Source organism: Protopterus annectens, chromosome 8.part1, assembly GCF_019279795.1.
Source record: "Protopterus annectens isolate FY-2018-M chromosome 8.part1, PAN1.0, whole genome shotgun sequence".
NCBI classification, from domain to species: Eukaryota; Metazoa; Chordata; order Ceratodontiformes; family Protopteridae; genus Protopterus; species Protopterus annectens.
The window spans coordinates 375432148-375450043 of record NC_056742.1 but is presented as its reverse complement, the minus strand read 5'-3'; the positions used below and the strand labels follow the sequence as shown (position 1 = coordinate 375450043).

The 17896-nt window shown below is 40.1% G+C and overlaps 1 protein-coding gene across 4 annotated transcripts in view; it reads left to right on the top strand.

Moving 5' to 3' along the window:
• The window catches only part of PHKB (phosphorylase kinase regulatory subunit beta), a 3137540-nt gene that overhangs the window by 3108830 nt on the left and 10814 nt on the right, over positions 1–17896 (top strand). The gene's annotated exons all lie outside the window — the stretch shown is intronic.

Here is a 17896-nt window from a genome sequence, read left to right as displayed (position 1 = left end):
ATGTGGCATGTAGCTTGTTCTCACATGAGATCACTTAAGTTGAGCTCTTTGTTCATGCATTTAACTGAGTCAGTGAATGACTTTCTCATGCCATTGTCAGTCATTAATTAAAGTCACTTTTATCAACTTACATAGGACAATGTTTTTGTAATGACTTTTAACATTTATTCTGTGAAAAAAGAAATGAAAACATAACTTTTACATTTATTCATATTTGGCTGTAAATATATAATGGTGTATATTTGGTAGCATCAAAGACCTCTTCATTTTGATCCAGGCCAGAGGCAGCTACAGTGTACAGTTAGCATCCAGCAGAAGTACAATGTAGCAGTCTTACATAAACAGTAGTGGCAGGGCAGCTGTGGTAAACAAAGATGTTCTTCGGCTGGGAGGGTTCTGGTAGTTCATGCTGGCTTCAAGCAAAACTCAGGAAGCCAACATAAGTCATAATCACAAGAAGCTTTGTTTTTTTAGTTGCTTTGACAACTGTTGTTGCTGGCATATAATAGAGCAACTAGAGCTTTTTATTCATTTAGTTTCCTACGCACACTTAAAAATAATTTTCAGTGTTTCAGAACTGATCGAGAGTGGGATAGTAATCATCACAGATCACTCACAGTTTGCTATCGTATGTCCGAAACAGCATCGGTCGACTGATCAAAATGTCAACCTGAAATGCCGAATATGGATCCTGGCCTGTTACACCCCGGCTCAGGTCCTTGAGGTTCTCCCCTGAGCCTGAGGTTCAAGTTAGCTGGTTGCCCCCTAGGCACTCTCCTGGCCCACTTAGGCAGCGTCCTCCCACTCTACCTGGAGCCTATCTGAAGCAGAGATGGACAAGATGATGCAGATGTTTATCCACACTCAAATCCAGATGGGGGTCTTTGGCAGGGCCTTCTCCCACCTGAGCGGGCACCTTCCAGCCAGTATTTAGACCTATCACTCCTTCTCCAATCTGACCTTCGGTTTTGGAGTTGTTGGATCCTGGGACAGTCGAAGTCGAGGGGTTGGCGCCGATGGTACCCTGTACCTCAACGTCAGCCAGTGCCTTGAGTGTATCGTATCTGACTAGATCGGATCCAAGCTCTTGGAGCTGTAGCCTCGGGGTCAGATCCGAGGGAGTGCTCTCTGGTATGAGCTTATCAGAGAGAAGCATTCCCCTTGGCGTCTTAGCTCCTAGAGGCTCAGCTCCAACTCCCCGATCAGATCAGGAGGGAGCGGCTTCCACTAGTTCAGCCCAGGAGGTACATTCCCCTCGGCATTCGACGTGGTGGAAAGGGTTCATGCAGGGCGAGGCCTCTGACTATTTCGTCTTTGGAGTTTATCCAGACCCCCCCGGCCTTGTGTGCAGGTCTGGCCATCTTGCCCTCTCAGGGACAGCCCGTTGCCATAGTGCCCCAGGACTTTCCAGCCTTGAGGCACTTGGACTGTCCCCCAGAGTCCTTTACCGAAGACATGGACCTGGATGAAGGGGAAGGTTTCCCAAGATCACCCCCCCATGATGGCTCCTTTGGAGAAATCATGGAGATCCTCCACCAAAAAGGGGGGTGGTATGCCCCAAAACCAACCTCTGACGAGTCCGTGTTTCTGGAGGCATTCGGCTCAGGCCTGTCTACCTCTTGGGTGTCCCCTCCTGCCGATCCACTTGTGGATTTGATAACATCTAGGGTGTGGAATGAGCCAGACACCATAGAGCCAATACACAAGTGCCCGGGCAAGGTTTTAAGCTCTCCCATGGACAAATTATACTGGCGCAAGGGGTCCCCTGTAGATGCTATACTGGTGGCGACAGCCACCAAGAAGGAACCCGCCCAAGAGAGTTCCACAGTGCATCCGCCTGAGAGCTGAGAATGTTAGATTGTTTTGGGAAGCGTGTTTATGCTTCAGTGACCTTCTTCATGAGAGCACTGAACTACATGGTGCACATTACTCGACTCCAGAGAGATCTGGTCAAGGAAGTCATGGAGTCAACCCCAGGGTCGATGTCGGCAGAGGACAAAAAGACGTTCAGTGAATGAATGGCCACCCTAAAATTTGTAGTTATCAATGTAGAATGTCAGTTCTCAGAGCACTTCCAAGGCATCTTTTACCAATGCCCCTTATGATGGTTCTTCCCTTTTTGGGAAGACATTCAGAGAGACTTTGGTCCAGAGCGAGAAGGATGGGAAGACACTTTCTGCCATCGGTGTCCACTTCTCACCACCTCAAAGGGCATTTCTAGGAACCAGCGAGGCCAGAAAAAGATGTGGTTCTGCATGTCTCAGGCATTTTCCCGGGATGCTCAGGACTCGCCTTGCCCCCAGAGGCAGAGGGGGAAATGATAGACGCCACCCTGGAGGCAGAGGGGGTCCTAGGAATTTTGGTTCCCGAGAGTCTTTCTCAGATAAACCTGGACAGCAACCCTGAGGGTTTGCCCTGCTGTCCATCTCTGGAGGCAGTCAGGGGTCATCTGTCACTTCACCCACTAGCATGGGAGTCCATCACTACAGATCAGTGGGTGCTGCGACTCATATCCAGAGGATCTTTCGTTCCCTTCAAGGGTCTTCCGCCATCCAACAAAGCAAAATGATTTACACAGAACACAGTAAGCTAAATATACTAAACTGGTAGTATTACAATTAACTACCAACTTAAAAAAACAGGGTTTTATCAGTATCCGGGTGTAAAAAAAAGTCCCACTATTATCCAGTAGATGGCAATAATTAAATTTTTTGCATGGAAATGTGCCATAGTTAACATCTAATACCTCTTTATAAGATGTACGTTGATATCTGGGACCACATAACCTCTTCAGGGATTTCTTGTTCTGATAAGCATATCTAGGTTTATCTCCCACTATATTCTTAACTCGATCTTGAGAAGAGATGAGAGCGGTCCTTCTTGCGTTGCAGGCCCTCTAGGCTCTTCTTCTTCTTCTTCTTCTGGGATCGATTGAATTTCAGATGGACAACATGTCAGTGGTCTGGTATATCAACAAACAGTGGGGAACCCGATCTTATCCCTTATGTCGAGAGGCCATGAGAGTGTGGGAATGGACAATCTCCACCTGCCTTTTTCTGGTGGCTATGTACATCCTGGGACAGTCCAACATTTTAGCGGACAGGCTTAGCAGATCTATCCTGATGCTTTACGAGTGGTCTCTGAAGCCTGTAGTAGCAGAAAAGATCTTCCTAGAGTGGGGTCATACTTGCTGTGATCTGTTCGCACCTCCTTCCAATGTGAAATGCAGCGAGTTTTTCACTCTGAACCCCCCGCCGGGGCAGCCCCCAGAGTTGCTCTGATTTATGCTTGGCCTCCCGGGCTTCTTTATGCATACCCTCATCTTCACCTCATGTTGAAGTTTTTACAGACAGCCCGAAGGCTGGCGAGCACTGTGATCTTCATCGCCCCATTCTGGCCTCGACAGGTTTGCTTTCCCTTACTGAGGTCTCATCTAGTTGTACCACCATGGACCTTGAATCTGGTCCCGGATCTGCTTTCACATCCCTCAGGGATTCCTCATCCAGATCTGGACAGCCTGAAGCTCACTGCTTGGATGCTTCAGTTCCCATGATTCTTAGGACTCCCGGTCTGTCTTCTCCTGTTAAGTCCATTCTGGTAGCAGCTCATAAATCGTCCACCAGAAAAGGTTATCACAGTAAATGAAAATATTTTTCTATATGGGCCAATCAGAGGTCTTTGGATCCTATCACTGCTCCGCTTTCGGCGGTTTTAGATTTTCTGGATACCTTTTTTCAGTGGGGCACTAGTTCCTCTACAGTTAAAGTCCAACTAGCAGCCATCTCTAATTTTCATGTTGGGGTAAACATGTCTTCATTGGCTTCCACTAAACTTTGTAAAGTCTTTCTCAAAGGTGCCTTTCTTGGGTCACTATCATATGTTCGAAGTTTTATAATGTCAAACGTTAAAATATTGAATTTAAATGTTCGAAATTATAAAACTTTGAACATATGTAAAAAAAAAAAAAATCAAAGGCAAAACTAACAGGTGTAGGCAGGGGGATAAGCCCCCCTACACCCCCACACCCCCCCGCTCTTTAAATATACCAACTCCAAGACCGCACTACAGTGGAGTAAGGGAAATCTTCCCTTTACTGCACTATAGTGTGGTCTCGGAGTTGGTATATTTAAAGAGTGCAGGGTGTGGAGGGCTTGCCCCCCTGCCTACACTAGTCAGGTAAGTTCCGTTTGTTTTTTTTTTTTGTTATATGTTCGATGTTTGAAACTTCAAACATTTAAATTCGATTATTTACCGTTCAAAGTTTTCAAACTTTGAACATATAATATAAACCCGCCTTTTGTCTCAGACCCCCGGTTAAGGACCCGATTCTGCCGTGGGACCTCACCTTACTGTTGCAGGCATTGGTTTCTCCTCCCTTTGAGCCTGCAGCATCTGTGGATCTACAGTTTTTGACTTGGAAAACTGACTTCTTGGTTGCCATCACATCTGCTAGAAGGGTGTCGGAGCTTCAAGCTCTTTCTATCAAAGTCCCTTACATGATCTTTCACAAGGGTAGAGTGTCACTATGCACTAACCCATTCTTCCTTCCCAAGGTAGCCTCGGAGGCCAATATTAATCAGATTATTAACTTACCAGTTTTTTTTCTGAACTACCAGAACAAAGGGGAATACAAATTAGATTTACTGGACGTACACAGGCAGTTGAGGTTTTATCTGCACAGGACTAAACCTTTCCGCAAGTCTGATCAGCTTTTTGTGTCCTATGCCAAGCCCTTCTTAGGTAAACCTGTCTCAAAAGTGACTATTGCTCACTGGATTTCACAGTGCATTGGCCAGGCTTACTCAGGTAGAGGTTTGTCTCTTCTAGGAAGAGTGAAGGCTCATTCGACCTGATCTATGGTTACGGCAGTGGCCTTTTGGTCTAGGGTCTCTTTGGATGATATTTGTTCAGCTGCTACATGCCTCATGTCACACCTTTATTTCTCATTATAAACTGGATTTGGTCTCTAGGAGTAGAGCATCCTTTGGTTCTGCGGTGCTCCGGAATATCCTTCCATGAAGGCCTCCCAAGAGTTAGGTAGCTGGGGACTCTGTCCCACAGGTTGAAGAACAAATGAAGGAAACTTCTTCAGATAAAAAAAAGTTATGTACTCACCGTAACATTTCATCTGAGTAGTTCCACTTCATTTGTCTTCAATAATCTTACCTCCGTATTTTGAGATATGACACATCCTTTGTTATTTTGTTTATTGCTGGGATCTTTGGTTCTCTCAGGTGCAAGGGATCTTTGGGATTGTTGGGCAAAGATCTTGTATGTTATTTGAGGGGCATGGGGGATAACTGTTAGGGAAAAGCAAATGTGGCCATGAAGGGAGGGATTATGTGGTCGGAGAGGTAGTGAAGATGGAGCCATAGCTGGAGTTGGAACACAAATGAAGTAGAACGATGATGAATGCTTACAGGTTGAAGACAAATGAAACTTTAGTACTCTTTAGAGAACCTAAATGAATTAATATTATTTGGTTTATTGTATGCCCCTAGAAAGTGTGGTATCCTGCAAAATGCCATGTGTGTCATTAAATTTGTAAAATCCAATACATGCAGTGTATAAAAAAATGTTCCTCATTGTACTAATGTATGTCTCTTTCTTCTTTTGTAATATTTCCCTTCCTCTCTTTGTGTTGACCCCCCCCCTGTTTTGTCCTTTATCTTTCATTAGGATGCTTCCCTTCTCATCCTGTTTATACACTATATCTGTTATTGTATATTATATTGTGTTTTTGTACATAATATGTGCTATGCTATGTATATGATATATAAGCTGTGTATGATATATAAGCTGTATATACATTATATGTGTTATGTTTTATATATATCCCAATAATTGGAATGTACTTTGTCATTTGCAAATGTTGGCTGCATTTATCCAGTTTTTTGTATTTTGCATTTTATATACGTCAGTTATTTATCACATATTTAAATAGCCTTTGGGGTAAATTAGATAATATTGTAGCAACACTGCCCACTTTTCACTATTATGTTGTTTACCCCATTCTTTCTTTTTTTTTTTGTTTCTTGTTTTTTTTTTTAGTTCAGGTCCACTAATGATTGGTAGTTGATTTAACCACTAATGATTATGAGTTGACTTTGGTCAGCTAATGATTGGTAGTGTATTTGATTTTAACCTTTGAGTTAGAAATGCTATTCTACTAGCCTATATATTTCCAATCTTCTTATATATTTACCATTCCATTTCATATATACCCAAATACATTATATACTTTTATACCACATAGGTTCAAGAATAGGTAGACCACATACCACATAGGTTCAATGAATAGGTGGAAAAACTTTTTAACACACCTCCTTTTGTTTTTTCCTTAAAACCTTAATTTTGTCTTAATTTTCATTTCTTTAATTCATCTTTCTCTATCCTTCTTTCTCCTTGGCTCTCTTCATCCCATTCCTTTTCTCATAAATTAATAATGTTAATCATGTGCCCTCCCTTTTATTGTTTCTCTCCCTTTTCCTTTGTCAGGTGTTGTTCCCTTTTTTTTTCTGTCAGGTGCTGTTTTTTCTGTCAAGGTGCTGTTCACTGGCCCTGCATACAGCTCCACTCACTGACTGTAGTCCTATCCCAGTCCTCTCCTCTCCCTTCTTCCTGTGCCTTGCTTGCTTTGCTGCTATGCTGCTGCTATGCTGTGAACAATGTAATTCCAAACAGTACCTTCCTCACATCAGAAATCCCTTCAGGGCCGGAAGGATACAACCCTATAACCAAGACACCTATAACAAGATAAAAGACAATCACATATATTTTACATAATAAATAATAATCTAATCCTCTACAGCTATTACTTCACAGATGGAATACAGTCTCACAATACATTTCGTTTCTAAGCTGCTCCTGCTGCTCTGCTGTATTAAAATAAATTGAATCTAGTTTAGGGTAATGCTGCTTTACCTCCATTAGCACCTTAATGTAATGCATGGGATCAGCTCCCATCCCTTGCTAGAAGTAGAAGTGTGTACCTGAATTCAAAACAAGGCTTCTGATATTCCTTACAAATAGGGGCAACAGAGCCTGCTGGGAATATCCACTGTTTACAAGTTTCTGTCACAATCTGTCCTGCATCACTTTATACATAGCAATAGCTTTAATTTGATATCTGTATTTTTACTTGTCTGCACTTGTTATTTTTAGTGCTTGGATTATGCAGTACACCACATCTTGCCAGCTAGATTTCATTGTGGGTGCCATGCTGTGTTACAGATCATAGCCCTCTATGTTTGTTCTCAGAGCTTTTATCCACTTTCAAAACTCCATTTTCTAAAACTGCTAGGGCACAGATCATAACTGGTCACCATAATGTTTACAGTCACCGTCATCTTCCTTTTCTCATCACTTTTCCAGCCCACTAAAAGCATTTTTATTTAGTAGCATGCCGTTGTACATTTACATATGTCAACTTATTCAATCCTAATGGCATGACTGTTTCAGCTAATCTGGATTTATTTGGATGTACCCAACCATTTTATTAAACATGAACATTTGAATATGCTGATGGAAAAGTCTTTCTCTCCTCTCTCTCCTGTTTCTCTTAGATTAGGGAGTGTAATCTGGATGCTTTCATGTCCCATCTCCTAATTTATTTTAAACAAGAAACATCTTAAATTGTCACTTATGACCTAGGCAATCATATATTTATATAAATGAAGCAAGCCATATTGACACAATCCCATTTGCAAGTATTTTACATCACAAACCATATTGACATAATTCCAGCTGCAAACATTATGTATCACTAAAATCTACCCAATCATTGTCAGTCAAACATTACATGTCTTCTTCAAATCCTGCCTTCTTTTAAACCTCATTCCTCTCATGCATGCATTTTCCTATATAATTTACTCCTACTTTTTTCTAAAGATCCCAATTCCAGTTGTTTTATCTCTGTTACTATATTCACTACTTCTAGTATAGTTTTTGACTTTGGTTTCCATTTTCTAGTAATTGCTTTTTTGGCAGCCACCACAATTAGGCTCAGCAAAGCCTTACTATGTCTAGACAGTTCTGATTCTGTATCATAGCTGAGAAAATTTTTTTCTAGTTAAACCAATTTGCTCACCCAGCATCTCTGATAGGATAGTTTACAGGGAATCTTTGACGTCTGCCAACTCATTACATTCCTAGAAAATATGTTCCCAATTATCTCTCTCTTCCCCATCACACCTCCAACATTGGTTATCTACCTGAGGAAAAATTCTTTGGAGTCTACTTGGGTATAAAAATATCTATGTAAACATTTCAAGCAAAAATCCTAAATCTAGATTTTGTTGCATATTTGGGAGACATACATATACCGCCCCCATTGTTGCTTATCTCTTTTCCTAATCCTTTCTAACCTCCTCTGATCAATTTTCTAGTTACCATGTAATATTTTATATACCTTACTAATTATTCCTTTTTTAACAGCAGCTTTTGTTTTAGATTCTACTAAAAAAACTCTACCAGCGCTGGTCTTTTTTTTAGGAGCCCCCTATTTCTTTCTCTTTGCTTGTTCTCATATCAGTCCTTGATATGGAAGGCGGTCTCTAACCTGCAGTCCAAATAAATTCTTGGCATCTTCCCATTCTGTTACCTTTCCCTGTAGTGTTATTTGCTCCCAGTACCGTTGGTTCCTTTGTCAGTTTTCTCCAATAAATTTCAGCACCCTCTTGCTTATTGTCTTTATCCCTAATTGCATTCATCCCTGTCAGCAGAATCTTCTTTCTGCATTCCCAGGTTGGCTTAGTACTTAGAATAGTTTCTGCTACTTTATGAATATAGTATTCTGTGTGGTTATTGTTATTCTCCTTGAAGGTGTATATCCAAAATCCCAGTCTGTCCTTGTTTCTTGAGCTCCACCTCCCCTGATTCATCATCCTCCATTTCCATTTCAACTTTAAAATATAGGTTTGTGCTTGTGCTTATGTATAGGAGCCTTAGTTGTGCAGCTCTGAAATACCCCTTAAAGTCAGGTAATCCCAGTCCGCCTTGTTCTGTTGGAAGAATGAGCTTGTCCCACTTGACTCTTGCCCTCTTCCCCTCCCAGATAAAATCCTTCAGCTGTTTATTAATTGCTATCCACAACCTCTCTTCTGGTTGATAAACATATGCTTGACCTGTGTACAAGACTAAAGGGACTAAAACATTGTAACTGCTTGTATCTTACTATCCATATCCATATAACAGAGTTTCTAGTTTCTCAGTTTTTGTATTATCTTTTGTTTAATCTCTTCCTACATATCCTTAGCTGCCACGCATAATTTATCGCAATTGCCTTTGTTTTAGCTTCATTAATTTTGTATCCCAAAAAGATCTGAAACTGTCTCAAAATGTTCCACAACACTGTAATGTCCTTTTCTGGTTTTATCAGGTATAAAACAATATCATCTGAAAATAGAGACGGCTTTTCTTGACTACCATTCCAATTACATCCTTGCATTTCTGTGTCCCTTGTTTTATTTGCCATTAATTCTAAATGTAATGCAAATAACAAAAGGAAAAGAGGACACCCTTGACTGGTTCGTCTGCTCAAACAGAAATTTTCAGAGAGGAACCCACTCACTTTAGTTTTCTCTTCTGATTCCTCATATATCCTCCTAATCAACCTTATAATTTTTTTTAGGAAATGCACCTGCTTCCATTGCCCTGCCCATAAAGTCCCAGCTTACTCTGTCAAATGCTTTCTCTGCAAGACCTGCCAATAACAATGGTATTTTCTTACATTCTGATTCCCTCTGGATCATCAGTGCTCTGTTGTCAAATACTTGCCTCCCCGTAAAACCACAGTGATCCATATCAATTTTGGCATCACTTATGCCATTCTTTTAGCCATTGTAGGCAGTTTATAGGCATGGTTTAGTATTGAAATAAGCCTGTATGAAGCTGGATCTTTGCCCTCTTTAGGTATCACAGCTATCACCGCTTTCTTCCAGGATGTTGGTACTTCTCCTCCTCATAAAATATTGTTAAACAAAACCTACCAGATCTATCAGTTTTTTCCATCTTAGCTTCCAAACTTCCACTGGAGTACTTTCTATTGGGGACTTTCCTGTCGATTTGTTATACGTCACCATTTTTCTTATTGTCTCCTATCCAAACTGTTAGTAATTGAGCCTCATCTACCTCTAACCTTGGCATATTTAATTTTTCCATAAACATTTCCATTTGTACCTTCTCTTGATTTCCGTATTTCTCTGCTTTATATAGACTATCATAGAATTTCTGAAATATTTCTAGTACCTCTACAGGATCTCTTGTTATCTTCCTTGTAGGCTACCTAATCTCGGCGACAGCCTTTTCTACTTTCTGTTCCCTGAGTTGTGCTAAAAGTTTTTGTGCTCTAAAGTTGTTACCAAAAAACAGTTGCTTAACAGCAGTCTTTCTAAACTCATGCATATTGTCAAGGTAATCAATTATTTTCTGCTTAGCATTCTGCAGTTGATCATCCTCTTGTTTGGTGAGATTCTCCCTATTCTGCAATACTTTAACATTTGTGAGTCTGTCTAAATAATTCTTGTTACTTCTTAACTACATTTCCCTTTTTTTTTATTTCTACCCTGTTTTTAAATTCCAGTTTAATTTTATCCCACTCTCTAGTTATATTTTCAGAATAAATTTCTATCTTCTCTGAGAGCTCCTAAATAATTTCCACTCCCCATTCCTTAAATTCTTCTCTTTCAACAAATAGGTGGGAAAGCTCCAGTGTCTCATTTTTATTTCATTACCCTGCATTTTTATTTTAGTTATTATTGGCACATGATCTGAAATAATTATTGGGTACATATCAAGGCCTTCAGTTAAATGCACATGTTCTGTGAAATATAAATTCTGTCTGGCCTAGCCCAGTTTTTATATCTTGGAAATAATATCTAAGTTCATTATGAACTCGTGTTAATGAATTCACATCTTCCATGCCAAATATTTTCATAAATTTCTTAAAAATCTACCCTCCTATGTTGTACTTTCCCTTCTGGTGCCCCCACAGATATATTCACTGCTGCAAATCAAATTACAGTCTCCACCTATAAGTAATATTCCTTGCTGAAAGCTGATTATTTCTCCCAGAATTTTCTTAAGTGCCATTATATCAGTTTTAGGTGGAATATAAATACATGCCAGTGTAATCCTCCTCCCCTGCCAGTAGCCCCTTAGCATTGCAAATACACCTTTATTATCTTTTTTATGTTTTTCTGTCACTGTTGGAGCTCCTCTTGCAATTAATATAAGTACTCCTCTTTTCCTTTGTCCCAGGTATTCCACTGAATAACCGTCCTGAAAACCTTTCTTTATCAAATTCACATGTTCAGTTCTTTCCAAGTTTGACTCCTGTAGCATAGCTCCCATCTCCTAATGTAATTGGAAATTCTGTCTTAGTCTATAGCATGAGGCAGGCAACAGCACTTTTATACTTATTCATAATGAATGTACTGATGGCTTAGTTGTTCGCTAGAACAGTCTCCGTCCCTTACAGTACAATTTCAACATACTAATTTGAAAAATAGTTAACTGGAGAAGCACACAATGTAACATAAGATTGTTATACTGCTATAGGTGTCGAGCAGGGGAGAACAGGCTAATGTAAGACTAAATTGTAGGTGCTGGACAGAACAAGTTCGGACTGCAGCAGAAGATTGTTATAGGCACTAAGCAGAGGAAGCGCAGAGTGTAATGTTTGATTAAGGTGTGGTCAGCTATGCAGCAAACACATCAACATGCTTAGCCAAAACTGGACTTGTAGCCTCAGTACTCACACTTGAGTCTCATTGTCAGCATTTGACTGCGCAGTAATTCCCTAATTACAGTAGTAACACTAATGCACCTTACCACCAAGTCAGTATCAGCACCAGTCATCCTTTATAACAGGTCTTCTCTCTCCTGTAACGAATGCCATAAATATCCTTCCTGTTCCAAGAGTGCTGATTACAAGACGACAACATCATCTACTGAGTCCTCCTTCCAGATTGGTTTTAACTGAAGAGAGCCAGCCTGTGACCCTAATGGAGAGAAGTAGTCTATAAATGTTTGACCACCTAAGCCCCGCCTATATAAACCCCTTAGAATAATCGTAAAGTTCCTAAAGTTGTCAGATACATTTGGGATGCATGGCTAGGCTTAAAAAGTGCTCCTGTGTTCATCAGCATAGTTTACACCTATGGACTGTGGAATCCTAGACCAAATAACTAGTCTTGCAAGTTGTACACCTCATAGAAAATAACCAAAATAAGTTTGACTATGAAAAAAACAGCTCACTCAAATAGGCACAGAGATCACAACCTGAAAAAACAGGAAAAAGTCCCATGTTCCATACCATAAAAATAAAACTAAATAGGCTGTTTACACCTTTGATCAAACAGAAAAATGTAATGAAAACTCATCAAGGGTCATTACTCATTCTCAGCATTTTTTCTATCATCCTGTACTATTTGAAAGAAGCTCTCATAGTACTTGTCCCGTGTTGTTAATTAACATATGACATCTATATCAACCTCATGCATACATGTTGCCATCCACAGATCTTACTAAGCAAGCAGTGAACAGATGTAGATTGTTATACGTTATTCTGTATCACACACACACACATGCACTTATACACGCCCGCACACACACACACCTACAGGCAATTTGCAGTAGCCAGTCCACCCACTGTATGTCATTAGGATGTGATAGAAAACTGAAGCACCAACAGAAAACCCACATGAACACAAGGACCTGGAAACTCAGAACAGCAATGTGCCACAGTCAGGAATCAAACCAGAGAACCTCTTGCTGTGCAGCAACATTGCAGTCCCGTCAAGGATAAAACCAGCGAACCTTTTGGTGCGTGGCAACAGTGCCACTGTGGCATCTATAGCACTCAGTGTGGCCTTAGATTAGCATGTACTGGACATGCCTGCAATGAAGGCCACATCCAGAGTCTAAGCTACTAAGGACTGGTGCTGTCTGAAAGACAAAACAAGTAATGCCTCCTCCAGACTCATCACAAAGTGTTAAATATTGGAGATGATAACTGCGTGAGCAGGGCACATTTTCAAATCAACTGCGTGAGCAGGCACATTTTCAAATCAACTGCGTGAGCAGGGCACATTTTCAAATCATAACTGCGTGAGCAGGGCACATTTTCACATTACAAGAGCTGTAGTTGAAGGAATCATCAGAGTGTAAGAACTGTGTGTGCAGGTATAAGTCTGAGAATGTGGTACCCCGAAGTTCTTTAGCAGACAAAAACGTATGTGTGAGACGTACAACTCCGTGGATTCTGTTTCAAAAGAGTTGGCTCGTTACAGCTTAAACCGATTTAGGACACTGAATATGACTAATCCAAAGAAAATGCCCAGGCCAGGAGATTCCGGACAGTTCAAAATACGTTTAATAATTATTAAATGTATTTTGAACTGTCCGGAATCTCCTAGCCTGGGCATTTTCTTTGAATACACTGAAAATGACTACTACTAATGACATTGGCAATTTACAAGATGCAAATATTTCCAGTTGCTGCACTTACAAGGTAAGGAAGCTCCTCAGATTTGTAATTCAGACAAAAGGCATCTTTATGACAACTTTTTCTGTAAGGAATATACAAGGCTTTCAATGAAATAAAATAAATGTCCAGGTTGTTCCCATATATATATATATATATATATATATATATATATATATATATACTTCCTATGTTATCGCCATAAATATTTAGATAGAAATGTATTACCATTTAGTTGTTTGGTAAAATGTGTACAGTATCGCTGGCATATGTCAATTTATTATTGAAGCCACTTTTTTTTCCCACAGGTCTGTCCTCTGCAAAGGCTAATTTTTTGGAGGAAATGTTTCATTTTGTGTGACATGTTTCAGCTTGTCTGCCTGTAACACCAGAAGAAATAAATGAAACCCAGATAACACAGGAGGTTACAACTTTTCTGTGTAATCCAAAATGCAAAGCCACTGACAACCAACTGTAATACAAGCCAGCTTCAGAAGGGCTCCATCCCAGAATCTGGTTTGAGTAGGACCAGCACTTGAGGGTCACAACAGAAAGAAATGGCCAAGCCAGTACTTACCTTTCTAACACAAGTGACTTTCTGTTTAAACAGCTTGTGTAAGACTCATCCATCTTGTTGTAATCTGTCTGTTCATATTTTCATTTTAATTGTATAAGATTACACACACTTGCCATTGCCGATTTTGTCTCACAACTCCTGGCAAACTGCAGTGACCTGGCAGTATTTTTAATCAAACAGCACAATGCATTATTGGAAGTATAGGCTATTCTGCTCTAGCTATTGCTGGTGATGCTTTGGAACGAGTCTACAATTTCAGAATGCATTGTGCTCTTGTCTTTCTTCTGTCTAAAAGTAAATGTAATCCACAGGCTGAATATTCCACGTGCAGGGTTGCTAGTTCTGAACTGTGGTAGACAACTTATCTCGTAGTCTGAGTGCTTCAGACTTCTTGATTCTTTGCATTGACTGTATCTGTTACACTAAGGTTGCTCTCTGCACTCTGCTTCTTCAGTTCGAGTTTGCTACAGATGAAGACAGTATGTCAGAGTCAGCCTGGACTGTGTAATGTATGCACTTTAACTCAAAGATTTCACACAAAACAGCACCTGCATCCATCCAAATTAGTCACCTTTACTGATTTTACACAGTAGCAGCTGTTTCTGTCCACAGTAATCCTCCTCAGAAGTGACTGGCTGGAGTCCCTGTTCTCCTCTTAATCTTTTAATACTGCATTGCATTATGCATTCAGATTGTTAACATCAGCAGAAAGAATAAGCTTTAAACTGGAATATTTATTCTTTCTTTCTGTTGACATTATGGTTTGAATTCATATTTAATATTAAAAAAATAAGGATGTGGTATGTGTGTGGTGTGCGCACGCGTGTATGTATATATATATATATATATATATATATATATGTGTGTGTGTGTGTGTGCTGCCAGTATTAAAAGACTTGCCAGGAACAGCAGTGTAAGTGAACTACATAATTTATGCCTAAATTGTACTGAGCTGTTCGTTTTTCCAACTATTGTCATATTAATGCAAACTCGAGGGATGGAGCTTCCCTCACCCCAGAGCCTTTACTGAGCATGAAGTGAACAAGCAAGCAGCACCAGCAGGCTTTAAAAAAAAAAAAAAAACGGAAGGGGGTCTGGAGCCTGTTTTAAAGTCTGGGCCTGTAGCGTAGGCTCCATCAGTCTCACCTTCATCCAGTATTAAAAATGGCACCAGCCTTCACTTATGGTTTTCTCAGCAACTTTCCTTGCCACTGCTGCCAAGCTTACAGGCCTGTCGTTCTCTGGATTTTTTTTTCTTACTGACCTCTTGTAAAACTCTACTACACTTGCTTTCTTCTAGTTTTCTGGTACTTCTGCAGTAGCCAGCATGGGCGGGAGGGAGGGGTCTGCAAACTCAGTAGAAGTATTTCTGAGCCTTATTCTTTGATTTGAGAAGTGAAATGATCAAAACAGAGACTTGTTTATAGTATGAATTTTAAAAGCTAGTACACAATATGAAGATCACAAGGAGTAGTCTGTTCTGCTTACATAATGACATTTTTATGTTATAACACACGGTTTTGTTAGCCAAACAATGTAATCTCTTTACAGGTTTTGGAGAAAGGATTATTTGTTTAGCTAGGCTAACTTCAGTCATTTACTCAGGTTTTGTATTAGCATACATTTTTTAAAGGATATGAAGTCTGAAACTCAAATGTCTGCCATGATTTTCTGACTTCAGTCCTCAGTGATTTGCCAGAAAACCACAAATTTTAGGCGAAAGCGAATACAATATGAGGGGAAAAATGTGGACATTATGTGAATATCTGGAACGTTGAGAAGAATGCTGGTAGAGGATGCTCTTATAAACTTAAAAAAGTTTTTAGAATAACAGGATTTTTGTTAGCTTGCATTTTCTGAAGGATATGAAGTATGAAACTCAAATGTGTGTCATTATTTAGTGACTTAAATACTCAGTGATTTGCTAGAAACCTCAAATTTTATGAGGAACAGACCAAAAATATGAGGGGAAAAATCTGGACATTCTGTGAAAATCTTCTGGGCAGTTGAGAGGTATAATCGTGGCTACTTTAACCACTTCTTAAAGAATTTGCGCAGCAAATAGTGGTAGTCTGAATAATTTGGTTGATAGCAGTCTACCAGTTTTGCACAGCAAAATTATCTGGTTGTAGTAGGCTACTTACAAAAATGTCTGTAAACTGCCAGCACTGGTGCCGCAAATGGCAGCAAGTCTGAACTCCTAACACAAGAAATCCAGATGAAGTCTTAAATAATGGGGGGAACAAAGACTCAAAAATATGGACAGATTTTAAATATTAATAAACTTAGAATGTTGTTAGAGTAACGGGTTTTCTGTTGACTTGCATTTTCTGAAAGATATGAGGTCTGAAACACAGATATACGTCATTACTTAGTGACTTCAATCCTCTGTAGTAGTTTGCCCCAAATTTTAAAAAGAACAGACAAAAAATATGAGCCAAAAATCTAGTCAATCTGCAGAAATCTGGACATTTGAGAGGTATGATGGTTTCCTTTCGTTAAAATGTTGGCATCCCATAATTCCATCGAAGTGGGCGTGGTTACATAAGTATGCATGCAAATGTTATGTTAATCAGCATCTAGAGTTTTAGACAATTCTACTTACTGTTCATGGGCCTTTGTCCAGATTTTCGATGTGTCCAGGTTGAGAGGTATGCAGAGTATCCACTGTCCAGTGAATCCAGTGATTTTGGCAAACATGTTAAATTTTAATTGCTATGACTGAGCCCAGCGTACTCTGCAGTTGTGACCCAAGTAGCTTTTGTGGGTGTTGGCTTCATAAATCCTTTTTGCCTTGTGCATGCCTTTTGATGTTTCACAGGATGCAGGGCTGAATACGGAGCATGACAGTTCATGAATCAGTTTTTCCTTATCTCCAGTCTATGTATGCTGCTGGTAAATACTGCTGCATATATGCTGTGATGTGATTCATGGATACCTCTCTCATTTGTGGAGGGAGTCCTCTGTGGTTCACTTCTAGAGATCTTATAGAATGGACCATCTGCAGATAGTGGTATCCTCCACCATTCCTGCCCTGAATATATGAGGCCAATACCACCTGTACCTTGGCTGTATGGCAGTCAGAACTATGTCCACATCTTTCAGTGATTAGCATTCTTGGTGTACTTTTCTACTGGTGGTCAATGTTCCTTACTGCCTTTGCCTTGTATCTAACCTTTCAGATCTTGATTCTTTGGTATCCACTTCCTTTCTAGTAGCATTATATGTTATCCGCCATTCAAGTACCTCTCCCACCTACCACTCAGCTATTGGTACAACCCCTTGCACTTGTATCCATTCTCCTTTCAGCCATAATCAGAGTATCTTGACCCCTCACTCCCACCCACTGTTGCCTCTCCATGTGTCATCGGTTCTTTTTGGGCTCCATATACAACCTTATCCTGCCACTTCAGGTAGGCAGTAACAGTTGTCCGATTTGCAAGGTCACTTTGCTAAGAACTGCATCTCATTGCATATTTTAGTGTGACCGTTTTGGTGAACCACTCCAGACAACATCTCCTATACTATCCCTTGACGTCGCCCTCCCTTGCCTTTCTCAGTCCTTTTTCCACCACATTTGCAGTTTGTTAAATCATGCCTGTCATACTAGAAAAACAAAGTCACAACTTTTAACCAGCATCTTCAGGTAGATGGCATTTTTTCTTTATGAATTAACCAGGCAGCTGTAGTGCAATAAAACTGCTTCACAGCAGGTAAAAAAACATGGACATCCTGCTGATAAATAGCACCTGATGAGTTGTTCCATTAAGACAGTAAGAAGATGTGTCATCCTTTGTACTTCCCTTAAACTGTGGGTAATATTTGTCATTTGT